Below are 17,139 nucleotides of genomic sequence, written 5' to 3' on the forward strand. Positions count from 1 at the left end.
TAATGAGGGGCTTGGCACCCGGGCCAGCGGCTGCGGAGGGTGTACTGGGTCCCCCAGCAGTGCCAGCCCACTGGCGCTGCGCTCGATTTCTCGCTGGGCCTTAGCTGCCTTCCCGCGGGGCAGGGCTCGGGACCTGCCTGAGCCTCCCACCCCCTCCGTGCAGTCCTGTGCGGCCGGACCGTCCCCGATGAGCGCCTCCCACTGTTCCACGGTGCCTAGTCCCATCGACCACCCAAGGGCTGAGGAGTGCGGGCCCACGGCACGGGACTGGCAGGCAACTCCACCTGCAGCCCCGGTGCGGGATCCACTGGGTGAAGCCAGCTGGGCTTCTGAGTCTGGTGGGGATGTGGAGAACCTTTATGTCTAGCTCAGGGATTGTAAATACACCAATCAGCACCCTGTGTCTAGCTCTGGGTTTGCGAATACACCAACTGACACTCTCTATCTAGCTAATCCAGTGGGGAGGTGGAGAACCTTTATGTCTAGCTCAGGGATTGTGAATACACCAATCAGCACCCTGTGTCTAGCTCAGGGTTTGTGAATGCACCTATCAACACTCTGTATCTAACTACTCTGGTGGGGCCTTGGAGAACCTTTGTGTGGACACTCTGTATCTAGCTACTCTGGTGGGGATGTGGAGAACCTTTGTGTCTAGCTCAGGGACTGTAAAGGCACCAATCAGCGCCCTGTCAAAACAGACCACTCGGCTCTACCAATCAGCAGGATGTGGGTGGAGCCAGATAAGAGAATAAAAGCAGGCTGCCCAAGCAGGCAGTGGCAACCCGCTGGGTCCCTTTCCACACCGTGGAAGGTTTGTTGTTTTGCTGTTTGCAATAAGTCTTGCTACTGCTTACTCTTCAGGTCTACGTTGTTTTTTTTTTTTTTTTTTGGAGACGGAGTCTCGCTCTGTCGCCCAGGCTGGAGTGCAGTGGCGGGATCTCGGCTCACTGCAAGCCCCGCCTCCCGGGTTCACGCCATTCTCCTGCCTCAGCCTCTCCGAGTAGCTGGGACTACAGGCGCCCGCCACCACGCCCGGCTAATTTTTTGTATTTTTAGTAGAGATGGGGTTTCACCGTGGTCTCGATATCCTGACCTTGTGATCCGCCCACCTCGGCCTCCCAAAGTGCTGGGATTACAAGCGTGAGCCACCGCGCCCGGCCCTGTTTTTATGAGCTGTAACACTCACCACAAACGTCTGCAACTTCACTCTTGAAGCCAGCGAGACCATGAACCCAGCTGGAGAAACGAACAAGTCCAGATACACCGCCTTAGGAGCTGTAACACCGTGAAAATCTGCAGCTTCACTTCTGAGCCAGTGAGACCAAGAACCCACCTAGGAGGAAAAAACTCTGAACACGTCCAAACATCAGAAGGAAAGAACAACGCCAGACGCGCCACGTTAAGAGCTGTGACGCTCACCGCGAAGGGCCATGGCTTCATTCTTGAAGTCAGTGAGACCAAGAACCCGCCAATTCCAGACGCGTTTTCACAGGGTGCTGATTGGTGAGTTTACAGTCTGAGCTGGACAAAGGTTCTCCATATCCCCACCACATTAGCTACATAGAGTTTTGACATGAAGGTTTTCCAAGTCCCCACCAGAGTAACTAGACACAGGGTCGATTGGGGCATTCACAAACCCTGAGCTAGACACACAGTGCCGATTGGTGTGTTTACAAACCTTGAGCTACACAAAGGTTCTCCACATTCCCAGCAGACTCAGAAGCCCAGCTGGCTTCACCCAGTGGATCCCGCACCGGGGCTGCAGGTGGAGCTTCATGCCAGTCCCGCGCCATGCACCCGCACTCCTCAGCCCTTAGGTGGTCGATGGGACTAGGCACCGTGGAGCAGGGGGCGGTGCTCATTAGGGAGGCTCGGGCCGCACAGGACCCCACGGAACGGGTGGGAGGCTCAGGCAGGTCCCCAGCCCTGCCCCGCGGGAAGGCAGCTAAGGCCCGGCGAGAAATCGAGCGCAGCGCCAGTGGGCTGGCACTGCTGGGGGACCCAGTACACCCTCCGCAGCCGCTGGCCCAGGTACCAAGCCCCTCATTACCTGGGGCCGGCCGGCTCCTCTGAGCGCGGGGCCCACCAAGCCCATGCCCACCCGGAACTCCAGCTGGCCCACAAGCGCCGCGCACAGTCCCGGTTCCCGCTCGCGCCTCTCCACACCTCCCTGCAAGCTGAGGGAGCCGGCTCCGGTCTTGGCCAGCCCAGAAAGGGGCTCCCACAGTGCAGCGGTGGGCTGAAGGGCTCCTGAAGTGCCGCCAAAGTGGGAGCCCAGGCAGAGGAGGCGCAGAGAGTGAGCGAGGGCTGTGAGGACTGCCAGCAGGCTGTCACCTCTCAAGATGTTGGATATCTTAAGTTAAGGGGTAGATCTATATCTTACCTTCTGTTTTATTTTTCAATCTTCCATGGCACCTGACTCAACACTTTGTACAGAGAATGAAAGATGGAAGAAATGAAGTAGTGGACAAGCAAACATGAATGTGGAGACAGATTCTCATTTTCCCCATTTGGTCTTGGCTGCTTAAGAAAAGGTGACAAGCAGAAGAAGATGGTTCCCAGTACTGTAGCATAGGGCAAAGCGGAGCTGACCAATGGAAAGAATGTGACCTTGGGAATGAGATTCTTTCCTTTCTGAGGTATGACTATTAAGTAGTATTGCATAAGAGAAAGTGCCTTGCTTTATAATTGATGAATAATAACTATCATGATTGTTCCTGGAGAGAGCACTTGCTCATAGAAAGATGGGAGATCCAGACTTCAGGCCTGGTTTTGCTACAGGCTGAGCAGCTGTGCAACTTCAGGCAAGTCATTCACCCTCTCTGGACCTCTCATTATTGAAGTTGAAAAGTTGTGTGTATCATTGACGAGATAATCGATGAGGTGTCCTCCAGCTCTAAGATTTAGAAAATAAATGTTTAATGTTAGGAATTCATCATCCTAGTTCCTAGTTGAGGAACTCCACAGTTTCTTTTTTCTTTTTTTTTTTTTTTGAGACAGGGTCTCTGTTGCCCAGGCTGGAGTGCAGTGGCATGGTCAGCTCACTGCAACCTCCACCTCCCAGGTTCAAACAATTCTCACGTCTCAGTTTTCTGACTAGCTGGGATTACAGGCATGCACCACCATGCCTGGCTAATTTTTGTATTTTTAGTAGAGACAAGCTTTCACCATGTTGGCCAGGCTGGTCTTGAACTCCTGACCTCAAGTGATCCGCCCACCTCAGCCTCCCAATGTGTTGGGATTACAGGCATGAGCCACCATGCCTGGCCCTCTTGCTCTTTTCAATAGCAACACACTTGACGCATTTATAGTAACTACCACTTCTAAGTTTTGTTTCACTCCATGAAAAAATAAGGATTCAATTTTTAAAAAATCTATGCATCTTTCAGAGAAAAGTATTTAACTCCTTTGTATTATACCATCCGTTGAGCATGTCTTCAACATATTTTTCGTGAATGAATGAATAATGCTTTAGTGGGTGTTTGCCAAAAGTTCCAAAAATAATAATTCATATTTCCTACTAGGTTTGATTCTTTATAGACCTCCAGCTTAGCTTTTCTTCTCTACTAAAATTGGCTTTGAGTCACTGGTATGATTCAGAACTTTAAAAAGCAAGTTGAACCTGAAATTGCCCTGGCAGGAAATTAGCTGAGGAACACAGAACAAGTGAAAGGGAGAAGCCCACCACCAAAAAAAAAAAAAAAAAAAAAAAAAAAAAAAAATCTTTCTTTCATTTTCTGGTTCCTGATATGAAATGAGGAAGTGTCAACAAGTAGCTTTATCCTCATCTCTCTCCTTCCATTGCTTGAAATAGTCAAAATCAGATGCAAAGTACAGAGCACTTAAATCTCCAGAATCCAAGAGGCACATGTTTCAGGTGTGGCTGGCCTCCCCACTCCACCCCTAGATGAGTCATTCATCGAGAGGTAAGCAGAGCAAGATGAATTGGCATCCTGTGGGTGAGAAAAGGTACAGACCAGGTTTCAAGAGATCCAGGTCAGGCCTTGACCCACAAAGAAATCATTGATGTCAGACAGGGTGAGATTGATGAGAAGAGTAGAGAGATGGCTGTCAGAGAGCAGAGAAGATTATCTAACACAGCCAGCTCTGCTGGTATCCCATAAAAGGGCAGAGAGAGCAGAGGGGTGAGATGTGCAGGCGACACCGGGCAGGGGTTCTGACTGATGTGAGGAGGCGAGGCTTTTCCTCGTTATAGAAGGGCTGCCATCTTTGAAGATGGATCCTGAAACCTAAGAGGGTGCTTTCAGTTCCCTGCTTTCAATATCCTCTCTGCAACCCAAGCTTCCAATAATATCTGGCAGTTTGTTAGGAAGCCACTTTGCCTTCTCCTGGTCTATTTTCCCATGGATAATAGCATATCCTCTTGCTTGTCCGGAAGCTGGTAAAAGTAATTATTCTAGGAAAGTAAACAAGATACCCTGGGGGAGAGTATAATATAGTCAGGTCAGAGTGGGGTGGTTTGAACCTTTAGTCAGTGCAAGGAGGTTTCCTAATATCCATCCCCCCATCATGTGGGTAGAAAGGGGTCCCGCCCTGGACCCCCTGCTTCAGGAAGTTCACTCTTGCCCTTCTGTGGTCATGCCCTTCCTTCAGGGCCAAAAGGACACACCTGCCTGGAGCTCATGCCCTCTCTTCTAGGTCTCACTCCAGGTATGTGAGGCACTAGGATTCCCTCTGCAAATGGCACTCAGCCATTTTCCAGGCCTCGCACTGGTCTCTTCTCTGGGTCTGCTCCAAGGAAGGACAGAACATCTAGAGAACCCAACGTGGCACTACAGGGGGCCATGGCAGCCATTGGGGAGGTGGTGGAAGGTGCATTAGTTGTCTGTGCAAGACTAGGGTGTCCACACTGATACCATGTGCTACAAGCCTCTGCAGTACAAGGGTGGGGCTGGTGGTGAGAAGAGAAGAATGGCACCCAGGGGGTGGGTGCTGCAGCCTGGGGACTAGACCAGTTCTCCACACTTCAGTGAACAACACTAAGTAGTCCAAGAATTCTAAATCAGACCTTGCCTTCCAAGTGTCATGAAAGCACACTTGTCAGCCGGGCGCAATGGCTCATGCCTGTAATCCTAGCAGTTTGGGAGGCTGAGGCAGGTGGATCACCTGAGGTCAGGAGTTCGAGACCAGTCTGGCCAACACAGTGAAACCTTGTCTCTACTAAAAATACGAAAAATTAGCTGGGCATGGCAGTGGGTGCCTGTAGTCCCAGCTACTAGGGAGGCTGAGGCAGGACAATCTCTTGAACCTAGGAGGTGGAGGTTGCAGTGAGCCGAGATCACGCCATTGCACTCCAGCCTGGGCAACAAGAGCAAAACTCCGTCTCAAAAAAAAAGAAAGAAAGTACACTTGTCAATATAGAAGGATAGACCATATTTTATTTAACAAATTACAAGCTTCGTTTATAACTTTTAGACCTATGTCATGTGGGCCTCCATTTGTACTCTTGCCTAGGCCCTGAAAATCCTGGAAGTGAGGTGACCACACCATGTATTTCAATCCTAGATTGGTTATTTACTGCTTTTATAGTGACAGAAGGATTGGAATTTGGTCAGTAGTGAAGGATTGTTTCTTTGATACATACCAATTTTTCAGTCTGTCAAAGGGAACACCAGGCTCTATATCCTAGAGCAATATTTAATCTAACATCAATAATTCATGACAATACCAAAAGAGGGGCTATAGTTTTCTTTGTAAAGGAAAATGAAGGTATCAGGTTGGATTATGGCTTCAAGAAATAACTGTAGTGACAGCTTTTCTTTATTTAAATTTCTAGACTTTTTCTAAGTATCTTTATTAAAGGACTTTGTGAGGTTGAGAATTTAGCAAATTAGTGAATTTTCTGTATTTTCATTTATTTTAGAGAAAGAACTATCACAATATTTAAACATTTCTAACCCTAAAAAAAATTTAATGGATCTCAAAACTTGCACTAGTTATTACTATAGCAACTACCCTGGGCTGCTAAGCCCACTTGTCTTGCTGCTCTACAAATCATAAAAATACCAAATAGACACCAAAGCCTTGTTAAATGCATCCTGACACAGTACAGAATTCTGTTTTGTAGTCTGTCTCTAACACTGTTTATGGGGCTTAGTTGCCAGGGAACCTCGTCATCACAGGATCTTGCTTGGGCTCTGGTCCTAACAGCAATCTTGGAGAACAACTCATTGTAAAATGCCAATTACCATGAAGAAAAATGCTTTGAAAGTCTTCTTTAAAAAGAGGCAGACTCTATTTTACTTTTTGTAGCTTCATCACCATATTTATTTGGGCTTTGTGCATTTAATTAATGATTCTGTAATAGATATTTCATTCCATTGATGATTGGTTTGGTTATGCAAAGTACAGTGGTAAAAGAATGTGCTGGAGAGAATGAGTTCACTCACTATCCAGATGAGACCCAACAAATAAAGACCATTCTCTTTCAGTAGTGAACATCCACAGCCCAATCCAAAGCCTTCAGAAGAAGGGGAGAGGTCCTCCCTCATTTCTCCCTTCCCTAATGAGTGCACATACCCCAGGTATCATCACAGATGCACCCCTACCAATGACGTTGCTCACCCTGGTCGCTGCCAGCCATCACTGATATCACCACCACTGACTCTGTCTTCTCTTCACAGCATTAATTCCTTGGAAAAGCTTAAAAAAAAAAAGACTGGGCACAGTGGCTCACGCCTGTAATCCCAGCACTTTGGGAGGCCGGGGTGGGTGGATCACAAGGTCAGGAGTTGAAGACCAGCCTGGCCAATATGGTGAAACCCCGTCTCTACTAAAAATACAAAAATTAGCCAGGTGTGGTGGTGGGCATCTGTAGTCCCAGCTACTCAGGAGGCTGAGGCAGGAGAATCACTTGAACCCTGGAGGTGGAGGTTGCAGTGAGCTGAGATCATGCCACTGCACTTCAGCCTGGGTGACAGAGCGAGACTCAGTCTCAAAAAAAAAAAAAAAAAAAGAGGGACATATGGACGAGTGTTTCTGCCCACTGGATCGCCCCACTGCCGAACTTTGACACTGCTCTTTCACTGGAGCTAAATGAGTCAAAGCAGCCATCTGTTTTTCTATAGAGAGGGCTAGACAGTTCCATTAATTTTCTCTGATTAGCAGGCTGTGTGATATCATCACCTCCTCCTTAATATCTTATAAGACGTCTATCATAACACTTGTCTGTATCTCTTTGTATTTACTTGACCACAAGCTCTGACAGCAGGAGTTTTATCTACCTTGCAATGATTTTACATACCTTGCAAATGATTATATCTCTAGCACCTGGTCGTGCCACACCGTGAGTGCCCTAGAAAGGTTCCTTGAACTCAACTGAACCTCAAAATTTAGGAAAACAATGGTGCAGGGTTGCTTTCAACACTACAGTGGGTATCTACTCACCCTCTTTCCCAGCTCTCACCCATCTTCCCAGCCCAACAATCTCATGTTATGGTCAAAGAGAAACCCCTTTATCACCTACAACCAGCCCTGATCTCCAGGCCCAGCCTCCAAGGGTGTATACAGGTTGTTCTAGATGGCTGGGTTGCATTTTAGTCTTGGTGGTTTTGGTTTAAATACAACTCAAAATTAAGAGTGTGATCAGGAGAAGAAGAGGAAGCTCATTTCTGTTTGGATGCAGCAGGGGACATAGCACAAGCTCCCTGTTCTGGAAGCCATTCAAGCTAGGACCTTTAGCTTCAAGCTATGACCCCACTGCGTCTACTCACTTGACCTGGTTGGGTGGTGAAAATGGGATCAGGAGCATTGAGTACTACAAAAATAGAATAGAAGAATGGGACATGGAAGAGGGATGCTCTTACGTTAATTTTTTTTTTTTTTTTTTTTTTTTGAGACAGAGTCTCGCTCTGTCGCCCAGGCTGGAGTGCAGTGGTGTGATCTCGGCTCACTGCAAGCTCCACCTCCCGGGTTCACGCCATTCTCCTGCCTCAGCCTCCTGAGTAGCTGGAACTACAGGCACCCTTATGTTCATTCTTAACTCCTAATCTGATAAAGTTGTAATTAACTAAATTACAACTTCATTATTCTCTAAGAGGAGCTAATTCTACCTTTCCTTCTGGCACTCACCATTTACTGAACAATTGTTATCTGAGTGTGGAATGTGACTATACCCACCAAGGCAAGCCCAGCCACCTTAGTAGCCATATGAGCAGATATAAACAGATTGTTTCTTGGTTTGGAGACATAGCTACCATTTACAGAACCATCATGACTGTTTACACATTGGCCTCTTCAACAAAGAGCCTTTAGGGGTCTTGACCATAGAATGTAAAAAAACATAGTCCTTGGTCTCAGGTAGCTCATAGTTTAATGTGGGAGAAAGATTCAAGTCAATCAGTAATTATGGCAAGTTTATTTGGTATGTGTTATTTATGACGGAGTTATACTCAGGGTACAAAGAAATATTTGGAGTACAAAAAAAAAAAAGGGCACCAATAAGACTGGGGAGGAGGAGTGTCAGGAAATTCCAAGATTCAGGATTAAAGTGAATCTCAAAGGCCAAGTGTGATGTGGAAGAGGTGAGGGGAGGGAGGAGAGAGAGCTGAGCAGTGGGAGGTGAGACCACACACATCATCTGGGGCCAGATCACAGAGGAGCTGATGTGCTAAGTTCAATTCACAGGACCACATTTTGGCTTAGGCTATCCCCTGTACTGTAAGCTCCAGAGAAAGCAGAGAACATACCTTCCTTATTTATTTCTGTATCTACAGTGTCTGGGCCATGGTAAACTCTGGACAGATGTGTGCTGGATAATTACATTAATTCATTCATTAAACCTATCACTGGGAGAGGAATGAAATTTTATGGATGACAAGAACAACATTGTCATATTGTTACTGAGGAATGAATTTAAAAACAATGTAAAATACAAAAGATAATTAAAGATAACAAGCTTTCGGCACCTACCACAAATAATATGAAGAGGTTTAGATTCTATCTCACAGAGATGTTATGGAAAAGCGGTCTCCATCCAGACCCCAAGAGAGGGATCTTGGATCTCTTCTAAGAAAGAATTCAGGATGAATCCATAGAGTAAAGTGGAAGCAAGTTTATTAGGAAACTAAAGGAATAAAAGAATGGCAACTCCATAGGCAGAGCAGCAGCTTAAGCTGCTCGGTTAAGGATACTTATTGTTACTTCTCAATTGTATTCTATAAGGGGTGGATTATTCATGAGTTTTCCGGGAAAGGGGTGGGCAATTCCTGGAACTGAAGATTCCTCCCCCTTTTAGAAAATATAGGGTAACTTCCAGAGGTTACCGTGGCATTTGTAAACTGTCATGGCACTGGTGGGTGTGTCTTCTAGCATGCTAATACATTATAATTAGTATGTAATAAGCAGGGAGGACGACCAGAGGTCACTTTTGTCACCTTTTGATGTGTTTGGGCTGGCTTCTTTACCTCATGCTGTTTTATCAGCAAGGGCTGTGTGACCTGTACGTTATTCTGACCTCTTATCTCATCCTGTGACTTAGAATGCCTAAACTCCTGGGAATGCAGCCCAGTAGGTCTCAGCCTTATTTTACCCAGCCCCTATTCAAGATGGAGTTGCTCTGGTTCAAATGCCTCTGATGGAGCATTTTTTTTTGAGACAGAGTCTCACTCTGTCACCAGGCTGGAGTGCAGTGGTGCAATCTCGGCTTACGGCAACCTCCGCCTCCTGAGTTCACGTGATTCTTCTACCTCAGCGTCCCGAGTAGCTGGGACTACAGGCGTGCACCACCATGCCCAGCTAATTTTTGTATTTTTAGTAGAGACGGGGTTTCACCATGTTGGCCAGGCTAGTCTCGATCTCTTGACCTTGTGATCCACCCTCTTCGGCCCCCCAAAGTGCTGGGATTACAGGCGTGAGCCACCTCGCCCGTCCTGACAGAGGTTTTAAGGATGCATGGAGTTCTGGGGAGTTGAGTCTGTTTTCTTGTCTCGTCAGAAACGCATTAGAAAACACGTTTGAAGTTTAAGGTGCCAGCAAGTGTCCCTCAGCATTCTAAGTCTACACGCTGTGCCCCGTGCAATATCACTTAAGTTAAACTAATACCTTTTCTGCTGGTCTTCACAGAGCTACTAATATGTTCTGATACATAACATTTCTCTGAGAGGGGAATCAAGAATGCAATTTTGGCTGGGTGCAGTGGCTCACGACTGTAAGCCCAGCACTTTGGGAGGCTGAGGCGGGCAGATCACCTGAGGTCAGGAGTTCAAGACACGCATGGCCAACATGGCGAAACCCTGTCTTTTACTAAAAATTAAAAAATTGGTTAGGCACAGTGGCAGGCACCTGTAATCTCAGCTACTTGGGAAGCTGAGGCAGGAGAATCGCTTGAACCTGGGGGGCAGATGTTGCAGTGAGCTGAGATTGTGCCACTGCACTCCAGCCTGGGTGACAGAGTGAGACTCTGTCTCAAAAAAAAAAAAAAAGAAAAGAAAGAATGCAACAACCACATTTGAACAAAAATTCCTTTTTTCAGTGAGCATCCTCAGAAAGCTAATCTAAAGGGCAATTGTTCAATTATCTCTGGAGGTTCTCTATTTACTAAGCATTTCTATGATTTCCTATCAGATTCTGATCAAATCATTTCCCCATGAAATATTAAATCATTCCTTCCAAGAGAAAGTTTAAAATCCTTAGCACGAAACACACAGCCCTTCCCAATCTGTTATCCAGCTTTCCAGCTTCACTCCCAGCTTTTGTCACACACAATCCTGCCTAACTGCCCTGCTGAGCTCCCCTCCACCTGCTGAACATTCCACACTCTTTCAATCCCCTGTGACCTTTACACATACTTCCTCTTCCAGAAAGACCTACCCACAGCCCACTATCTTCTCCTGGAGCCTACTGCTCTCACTTTTAAGACTGGTGAGTACAGCTGTTCCTGACTTCCCACCAAGAATGGTTAGTCATTTATTCCTTTCTCCTCCCACAGCATTGTACATTTGCCTGTGAATATTTACCTCCCTGCATTATAGTTATTCATTTGCAGGTCTATCTCCCCTAGTAAACAGTCAGCTTTTCAAGGGCATAGCTTTATCTTATTTACCATTCAGTCCTCAGCTCATAACATGGAATTTCACACATAGTAGATGCTCAACAATGATTGATGAATGAGTGACTCAATAGTAAATGTGATATAAATGTAGGAGCAATGAAATTAGGTAGATTTAGGCCGGGCGCGGTGGCTCACGCCTGTAATCCCAACACTTTGGGAAGCTAAGGTGGGCAGATCATGAGGTCGGGAGATTGCGACCATCCTGGCTAACAAGGTGAAACCCTGTCTCTACTAAAAATACAAAAAAATTTAGCAGGGTGTGGTGGCAGGCTCCTGTAGTTCCAGCTACTCTGGAGGCTGAGGCAGGAGAATGGCGTGAACCGGGGAGGTGGAGCTTGCAGTGAGCCAAGATTGTGCCACTGCACTCCAGCCTGGGTGACAGAGCAAGACTCTGTCTCAAAAAAAAAAATAAATTAGGTAGATTTCTGCAAACATAGTATTCATCTGTGGGTCCTTGCCTTCCAATTGTTTGTGATTATATGATAAATTAGTTAATCATCATGTCTTTCTTTAGCTACATAGTAACATATTAAAAGAGGTTTACTAGCATCTAATAAACCTGTTTTCTTCCAAATGTGAAGTATTATTGTTCCCACTTTAAGAGGCATGAAGGTGTAAGGAGTCATACCCAGATGAGAGTAGTCCCTCTTTAGGCATCAGTCTGTTCTTGACTGCTTTGACCACCTTTAGCTTCACCGGAGACCATAAATACTAATAATTAGTGAGGTATCTCTCATTAAGGATATGCAAAGGAATTATTTCAAAACTCAGGACTTTATAAATTCAACAAAAGGACTAATTACAGAAAATGAACCTGCACTGTGAAATGAATAATATACAACTTTCTATTAACAGACACATAGTCAGGTACCTGTAACCCCTTCTCAACTGAAATTTGCTCTCATACAAAGTTCTGATATATATAGATTTATTTTTAATATGTTTTCAGCAAGTAAGAGAGTTTCACTTCAAGTACATGAAAATTATTACTCCATTAGGGAAACGCAGAAAAAAAGAAAACTAGAGACTGAGAAAAGAAAAAGGAAGTAATATGAATGATAGCAAGCACAGTACTTGGTATACAGTAGAACCTCAAGAGATTTTGTTGAGTTGAGCTGGATTGAGATGGAGACATAGAAGTTTGTGCAATTAAGCAAAGAAAAAAATTCTTTTAATTTTTATTTTAGGTTCAGGGGTACATATGTAAGTTTGTTTGTATAGGTAAACTTATGTCACAGGGGTTTGTTATACAGATTATTTTGTCACCCAGGTACTAAGCCTAATATCCAATAGCTATTTTTCCTGATCCTCTCCCTCCTCCCACCCTCCACCCTTCAGTAAGCCCCAATGTGTGTTGTCCCTCTCTATGTGTCCATGTGTTCTCATCATTTAGCTGCCACTTATAAGTGAGAACATGCGGTATTTGGTTTTATGTTCCTGCATTGGTTTGCTAAGGACAATGGCCTCCAGCTCCATCCATATTACTGCAAAAGACATGATCTTGTTCTTTTTTATGGTTGCGTAGTATTCCATGGCATATATGCACCACATTTCCTTTATCCAATCTGTCATTAATGGGCAATTATGTTGATTCCATGTCTTTGCTATTGTGAATAGTGCTGCAGTAAACATTCGCATGCATGTGTCTTTATGATAGAATGATTTATATTCCTCTAGATATATACTCAGTAATGGGATTGCTGGGTTGAATGGTAGTTCTGTTTTTAGGTCTCTGAGGTATCACCACACTGTTATCCACAATGGTCAAACTAATTTACACTCCCACCAACAGTGTATAAGGGTTCCCTTTCAAAGAGAAAAAAAAACTGAGTGAATGTAAAACTAGACCTTAGAAATGCACTATCGGATATAATAGGAATGAGAAGGCTATGATCAGTAAAAGAGGGTCTGACAGCACATAGAACCCATGAAGCCACTGAGGGCAGTGGGGGATCATTGTTGCAGAGCAGCAGGGAGAGGCTCAGAGATATGGTCCTACCTGATCAACACAAAGCTTTGCCCATCATGAGCATTCAAGTGAGGCTTTATCTCTGGAGTTCTATAAGGATTCTGGATTTGGGGAATAAATTGCTTTGCAACATAAAATGAAAAAGACTCTCACTGTGGAGTGGAGGCCCGGAAAGATGAGGGGCAGCCTCAGAACCCCACTGAGCACTTTTCACAGAAAGCCTGGATGGCTTCTAGTGAGCAAAAGATGATGAATGGGAGGTAACTTTACAGACTTCACGGTCTGCATGGGGCATGTAAGACAGCATAGAAATCGTCTTTATGAATGAGTTGTCTTTCTGGTTTGATTTCAGTGACATATATATTAGTAATAATGATAGCTAATCTTTCCTATTCCAACCTTGTTTTCTAAGGGCTTTACATAGAATAAACCATTTAATCCAATTAACAACCTCATGAAACTGGTATCAGCATTATTTTCATTTTATAAACAAGGAAGCTGATACATGAAAATATAGTTTGGCTAGTAAGCAGTGGAGTAGCTCTGGGAACCCGGTCAGTGTGACTACTGCACCCACAAATACCTCCAGGCTGGGGTTCTTTTGTTTTGAGACAGTCTCACTGTTGCCCAGGCTGGAGTGCAGTGGTGCCATCTCGGCTCACTGCAACCTCCTCCTCCCAGGTTCAAGCGATTCTCCTGCCTCAGCCTCCCGAGTAGCTGGGACTACAAGCACTCGCCACCATGCCCGGCTAATTTTTGTATTTTTAGTAGATACAGGGTTTCCTCATGTTGGCCAGGCTGATCTTGAACTCTTGACCGCAAGTAATCTGCCTGCCTCAGCCTCCCAAAGTGCTGGGATTATAGGCGTGAGTATCGCGCTGGGCCAAGCTGGGTTTCTTATAGTAACTGCCCGCCTCTCCTCCTCAGTCAGGTATTAGGAATGACCAAGGTGGTGATTGTCGGAGACCCGTCATAAGGGCTGTTCAGCACAAACAAATGTACCAGTGGTCGTGTCTATGCTAAGCCACATCCTAGTTTGGAATCTGCTCGCTCTCGATCATTGACAGGAACGTGACCCAGGGTGGGTCAACATCGAGCCCACCCCCTCGATGACAGTGATAATTCAAAAGTTGGGAATAAAAATTCAGTCTGGAGAGTCTGAGCCGTTCCCTGAGATCTTTCAAACTGAGACTGAGAAAAGGCATCTTTTCATTTCTGCCTACAGATCTTTCAGGATGTGACTTTGACACTTGCTGCTGGCTACATTTCCTGCTGGGCAGAGAATGTCCATCTGTATTAGCAGAGAAGGAAGCTTAAGTAGAACAAAGGAGAAAGAGGTTGGGGGGAGTGAGCTGACAATGTTTGAATTCCTGGTTCCAGTGCCTGGGACCCCAGAGTGGCTCTGAATCCTGCCAATGGTCCTTTGAGCCACCTCTGTGTTCTTCAGCTAAATCTTTTTTTTTTGAGATGGAGTTTCACTCTGTTGCCCAGGTGGGAGTGCAGTGGCGCCATCTCGGCTCAGTGCAGCCTCCGCCTCCCAGGTTCAAGCAGTTCTCTGCCTCAGCCTCCTGAGTAGCTGGGATTACAGGCACCCGCCTGGCTAATTTTTGTATTTTTAGTAGAGATGGGGTTTCACCATCCTGGCCAGGCTGGTCTTGAACTCCTGACCTCGTGATCCGCCCGCCTCAGCCTCCCAAAGTGCTGGAATTACAGGCGCAAGCCACCGCGTCGAGCCTAAATCATTCTTTTCGTTTAACCTGGTTTGGGTTGATTTTCTATCATTTCCTGCTCATAGTGTCCTAACTCAACACTCTTCTCTCAATATGCAGCTCTGCCAGCCCCTGTCTTTGTTAAAGAGGTCAGCTGCTGAGGTGTGTCTGCATCCCATGTAGATCACCTGCCACGCCAGTGCGTGTCCTGTGCCAATCTGCATCTGTCTGCACCACACGGTCTGCATTCTGGTCCATGTATTTCAGAAGACATTTCAGCCATTTATACCTACAATTCTCAAAGTTTAGCTTTTCAGACATATGTATATATTATGTTTATATTGTCTTCACTTTAGATATGTAAAAGGAAAATACATCTTGGGGGCCCCAAATCACTAAGCCACAGGGAAAAGTCAAGCTGGGAGCTGCTTAGGGCAAGCCTGCCTCCCAGTCTATTCAGTTATCCCTCTGCTCACCAAGATAGATGCTATCTGATTGCCTCCTTTGGAAAGGCTAATCAGAAACTCAAAAGAATACAACAGTTTGTGTCTCACCAACCTGTGACCTGGAAGCCCTCTCCGTGCTTGAACTGTCCTGCCTTTCTGAATGGAATTAATATACATCTTACATATATTGATTGATGTCTCATGTCTCCCTAAAATGTATAAAAGCAAGCTGTGACCCAGCCATCGTGGGCACATTTAGTCAAGACCTCCTGAGGCTGTGTCACGGGTGCACGTTCTCAACCTTGGCAAAAATAAACTTTCTAAATTAACTGAGACCTGTCTCAGATATTCGGAGTTCACAGATAGCTCTATTCTAATTGCTAGTACACAAATCCAAGAAAATGTGGAACTTCAGGGAGAACTCCAAAATTTGGGTACTTTTTCTTTCCTGTGATGAAAAGCTTTAATCCTTGTCTTTCGGCAGAAAATGAGTAGCTTGCACATAAAATGCAGGCTGGAGAACTTTTCCCTCGAAGTCTGTCCCTCTCTGATTGATAGTCTCTAGTTGTCACAGCAGGGATTAAAAATAAGCTACTTCCTTCCTCCCTCTTTGGAGTTTTGGTTTTTAACTTTAATCTCCACTATATGTGAACCACAGTCTGACTAAATATTTTGCCTAAGGTATAGCTGATTAATAGATAAGTAGATCTTTTCTCTTTCCATGTATATCCTAGTAGTCAACGCTGTCTCGAAATAATGTACACAAAAATCAAAGGACTAGAAAAATATAAAGTAGTGAGTAGATAAGTCAAAGTTAAAGATGACAACCAATAAAAGTTGAGATTTAACCACCTTAAGTTATTTTTTCCTCATAGCTTTGAATAAAAAGCTAAACTGTAGATTCCAACCGAGTTCCATCTCATTGGGTTCTGCCTTTTTCTTGGGTGGTTTGTACATGGAAAACCGATAGAGGCCTTCTCCTACCAAGGGTCACATCTCCTCTGATTAATTTCCAGGCTTCCAACCATGAGCACAGGGAGCACCCACACCTTCCCTCCCCTGGCAGCTCCAGGGGCAAGCCTGCCCAGCAAAGCAATCTAGAAAGTGATTTCGTTTTCTGACTAATGCAGAAGAAATCCTCTTATAATGAATTAAGTAAGCTGTCAGTCAAGCAGTATTTATTGAGAGCCACCTTCAGGACATTCAGGAAGGAAACTAATGCCGGAGACAATAAAGGAAGCCAGTGCCAAGGGCATCAGCTGCCCCTGAAGGGTCTAAGTAAAATTGCAAAATGGGAGAACTTTACCTGCCTTCTTCCTTTCTTTCTTTTATTTCTTTTTTATTTTTTTTAAGAGGTGGAGTCTCACTGTGTTGCCCAGGCTGGCCTCAGACTCCTGGGCTCAAAGGATCCTCCTGCCTCAGCCTCCTGAGTAGCTGGAACTGCAGTTATACAGCACCATACCCAGCCCGTCCTTTCCTCATGGATTTTTGCTCTCTCTGCACCTATTCCTTTTCTAACATAACCAGCCTTTTCATGCTGTCCCACTCCCACTCCTAGCCCTGCCATTCATTCATTCCTAAAGGCATACATTTATTTATTCAGAAAATATATATATTGGCTACCCACTGTGTTCTAGGCAGTGCTCTAGGCAGTGGTGATGCAGCAGTGAATAAGCAAAAATCCCCAGTCCTCAGAAGCTTTTATCTTAGTGATGGTAGACAGAGAGACAGAAACACATAATAGGTGAGATGTTGATAAATGCTGTGGAGAAAAAGAAACTAGACTGAAGGGGTCAGAGAGAAGGGGGGCAATGCTGTTTCTTTAGAGGGTGGTCAAAGAAGGCCTTGCTGAAAACATGATTTTGGGGCAGAAACACAAAAGAAGTGAGGGGTCTAAGGCCTGTGGACATGGGATCCTGGGGTAAGAGGGTTCAGCCAGAGGAA

The 17,139-nt window shown here is 45.3% G+C and overlaps 1 long non-coding RNA gene across 1 annotated transcript; it reads left to right on the forward strand.

Moving 5' to 3' along the window:
• Nucleotides 1-1,167: 1,167 nt before the first annotated feature.
• LOC131382132 (uncharacterized) lies at nucleotides 1,168-15,150 on the forward strand. The gene is made up of 3 exons (XR_009211330.1): nucleotides 1,168-1,503; nucleotides 2,437-2,639; nucleotides 14,870-15,150. It is a non-coding gene; the product is annotated as an uncharacterized LOC131382132 (long non-coding RNA).
• Nucleotides 15,151-17,139: the final 1,989 nt, after the last annotated feature.

Source organism: Hylobates moloch, unplaced genomic scaffold (assembly GCF_009828535.3).
Source record: "Hylobates moloch isolate HMO894 unplaced genomic scaffold, HMol_V3 SCAFFOLD_20, whole genome shotgun sequence".
NCBI classification, from domain to species: Eukaryota; Metazoa; Chordata; class Mammalia; order Primates; family Hylobatidae; genus Hylobates; species Hylobates moloch.